Source organism: Aplysia californica, unplaced genomic scaffold, assembly GCF_000002075.1.
Source record: "Aplysia californica isolate F4 #8 unplaced genomic scaffold, AplCal3.0 scaffold01444, whole genome shotgun sequence".
NCBI classification, from domain to species: Eukaryota; Metazoa; Mollusca; class Gastropoda; order Aplysiida; family Aplysiidae; genus Aplysia; species Aplysia californica.
This window is the reverse complement of record NW_004798714.1, coordinates 57085-61289: the sequence shown is the minus strand read 5'-3', so window position 1 is coordinate 61289 and position 4205 is coordinate 57085.

Sequence of the window (4205 nt, the reverse complement as noted above, 5' to 3'; positions counted from 1 at the left end):
GAGGCTTCCGAGATTTTTCGAGTGGCCCCCTTCAACCATTCACTGTGTGTAGTAGGTCAGGTAAGTTTTGAATGGAGACCTCAACTACACCTTTCTGTGGTAAATTTTATTCCAAACGTCTAGGGTGGGTGAGGATAGAATTGGTGTTGAGTGAGATCAAGCAAAGTCCCCTACCTCAATCAAACACATGCCGGCACACACAAATCGCATACTCACCAAAATTGTTTCAACAAGATGTAAACCAATTCTTAAAAAAACGAAAACAAATTTTAATAGATCAAACAGTAACAAAAGTCAAAGAAAGCAATGGTTATGCTGGAATGAAATCTGTACAAAGTGTCGAAAAATGGTATAACATGTTGGTCGTAAGAACAGCAACACACGCACGCACGCACGCACACACACACACACACACACACACACACACACACACACACACACACACACATACACACACACACACACACACACACACACACAATGTTGCCAGATAATGTCGTAGCTTTTGTGTTTACGGTCTTGGCACGAGGTAATCTATACAAATAATACAACAAAATTATAAGATTAAAAACAAAAACCCTGTAGGAAATAGAAATAAAATCTTTCTGATATCATGACAATGGGATGGTAGGTTATGAAGATAGATGCAGTTTCCATTTGAAAAAAAAAGCCCCAAACAAATCTCCCTGAAGGTTTTTCTCAAAGGTGATATTTCCCTTAGATAGGTTTAGTGTAGTAAGAGTTTTACGGCTCTTGCAACACAATAAGGTCATATAAGTGCCGAACATTTGAGGTGTTACAAGAGAGTAACAAACACAAAAAAGGAGGAGGAGAGATCAGGACCATAGACGCTTGGTAGGAAAGAAGGGGCAAACCACCCACTTCCCTTACATATTATAAAACATTTTCAGATCCTGAAAGTTTCTCTTAATAAACGTGCAGTGTTACCCTTAAGTACTACTCTTTTTCAGACCCGGCTCCACAGAACCAAACTTGAACAACGCCTTGATGACTTGAGATTGTGTTCAGATTATCTCCAATAATGTTCCAGGAAAATGGTGTTGTTAAAAACCAATTAAAAAAATGGAAAGTATAGATGTCAACATGAGAAATAAAAAAAACCCAATTTGTAAAATGCAAAAGAAATGAATACCGAATGAAAAAAAATGGTTTATGGCAGTGACTAGGCAAGACTAGGTGGATCCGTTATCACTGATAGGCGATACCATAATGTATCGCTGTGTTGGGCGATGCCATATACATGTATCTCTGTGTTGGGCGATACCATATACATGTATCTCTGTGTTGGGCGATACCATATATATACATGTACCTCTGTGTTGGGCGATACCATAATAATTATATCGCTGTGTTGGCCGATACAATATACATGTATCTCTGTACTGTGCGATATTATATATCGCTGTGTTGGGCGATACGATACAGGGCCGTTATTTACATGGTAGATGGATTGTTCTTGGATAAATTGTACAAAATAAAATGCGCCCGACTTGTTCGTGAGCTAACAGGCCCTCTTCCCTCTTTCTCCATCCCCCCTTACCTCCCTCTTATCTTCCTCTTCTCTCAGTCTGAACTCCCTCCTATCTCCTCTTTTGTTCATCTCCCCCCCCTCTCTCCCTCTCTACTCCCTCATATCCCCTTCTCTTTCTCCTTTCTATGAGAGGAAGAGACAAGGAGCCAAGCATTATAATTCATAGTTGTTAAAAAAAATGCTTACGTCATCACAAAACGAAGAAAGACAGCTGATGCATACAGTGGTCTGAAAACAAACACAATGTTTCACAATGCTATTAAAACAAACCTTCCCACCACGAACACATTCAAAACTTGAAAAGCAAAACGTACGTGGGTGGTCTGGGGCTTGGGGTGGGGGTGGGGAGAGGTGGAGTGTGTAGGGTGTTGTTACAAAATCTTTGCAAGATAGCCAGAAATGACAACCCGTTTTAGTTGATTCCCTCCACATATTCTCAGATGTATTGTATTATTAATGTGTCACAAGGCGGTGGAATAAGGCGATCGTCAGTTTGTGGGCTTAATAACATGGAGTTATTTGTATCATCTTAAAGGTCGTTTATTTACCTTGCTTTCTATGAAGAAAATATCCATTTATCTAGCAAAGAAGTCAGGATATTTGCGATTGAAGGAGATGGCGATCATCTGATTTCAGAAGTAAAATTATATTAGCGAGAAAATGGCCGCCATAGTTTAGTGACTTCAATAGCTTAAGAGTCCTGCCTTAGAAACTGCAAATTTACATTTTGCGTGACTTTAATCAACGTTTTTCCATTAAATATACTCATAAAAGTCTTTTTGAATGGACATGATACAAGGTGTTGAGAAAAAAAACAAAAATTCCCCCCCCCCCAAATTCCAAACTGGCTGAAAAATGTCGATTTCTCGAATTTCATTATCTTAATGAGCGCTTGATTTCACCACAATGCCTCACAAATATTTCTGTTCTCGTTGGGCAACTATTCTCCTGTCTTAGAACTATCACCGCTGTTTCACGGAAGGCATGAAACACATTTCTTCGAAGCAAAACAAAAAAAATCAAAAAATCAAAACAAACCAAATTACAAAAATAATATTTGAAAAAGATTGTCTGATATCCAAAGACTTAAAATCTGTGCGTTGACATCTGCATAATATAGATTATAAGTCAACAAAATATCCTGCCACAAAAATAACTGCCCCCAAGCTAAATTAAGGAGACATGAGTGAAAGAAATATATTTGGCGCATTCAAGGAACGTTCATAGAATAATAATAATAATAATAATAATAATAATAATAATAATAATACTGGTTTCAAGTGTTAAAGACTGGTTAAGTGTCCTCCGACATTCCATTTGGCGTTGCTGCAGTTGTACATAATAATATATCCATCACTTTTGTGACATTTTGTTTGAGCTTACAAATCAGCCCATTTACAATTTTACTGTGCATAAGGACATGTTAATACCCCCCCCCCCCCCCCCACACACACACCCTTTGGGAATGGCTTAAACAAAGACACTTCAGTCAGTGGCACTGCCTGCCCTTGGGGGAGGGGGGGGGCTTTAACGTCCTTGAACTTCGCACATAACGGAGACTGTACTATCTGACTGGTCAAGGATTGACTTGACCTTTCGCTGGCCCGCGGTTGTCTGGTGGTTTCTTCCATCACCGACCTGTGGTAGTTTTCATCACAGCTCGCCACCCTGAATTACAAAGTTCTTTCTGACATTTTTGGTGAAAATGGTGAAATGGTATGGGCTCAACGCCCCTATCAACATTGTTTGGTTATTTAACAGGCGGGACCTCCAAGTTTAACGCCCGTCTCCAAAAGGACCGAGCCAAAGGGGAAATCGTGTAAAGTGCCTTTCCCAGGGAAACAACGTGGGACCGAGCTGAGGCTCGAATCCCCGAACCCACAATCTCACGATTGCGACACCCACCACAGGCATATTTGACCGTTTTGAGTGACTAAGACCACGAGGTCAGAAACCAAAGTTTCAGTCTGCTCTATCACAATAGTAACATTATTCGGAGTCGTTATCAAGGAGTTAAAAGAATTGCATTCGAAGAATCTTGACATGATGTGAACCTCGAATCCTTTTAACGTTAAATTTCACAAAATTAGTTACTGAGCCGATAGAACTGTGCAATTCTGGGGTAACCATAATATGCCAAGGCTGGTGAACAGTCGTCCATGGGACCGCAAAACTCTTACAGTTAATGCACTTGTTCAGCAGCCTAGAATTAATGTTTCAGTTTAGACTACCTCTCGTTTTCGCGACTGGAATTCGAAGCTGTCAAAATGATGTACACACACACACACACATATCGGAAAACTCCCGACTTCAGCGCTCTCTTGTCCTATCTCCATTTTTTTGAAACAGTGAAAATGTGACATCTCTTTAAGCTCACTCTTTGTTATTCTCTGTGTATTCACTGGTACTAAAAATGGATATAGGACAAGAAAGCACTGAGAGCGCGAACTGGAGGTCGTGAAAGATGAAACTCAGCTCGAACTATGGCGTCATGCCTTCTGAGAGGCCTGTTTCACTGCACCTTGATGGAACCAATTCGAAATGCTTGTCAGTAAAACAGTCAACATAAGAACAAAACAAAACAGACAACCAAAACAAAAATAACAAAATACACATGCAACCCTACCCCCAAAAACAAAACAACAACAAACCC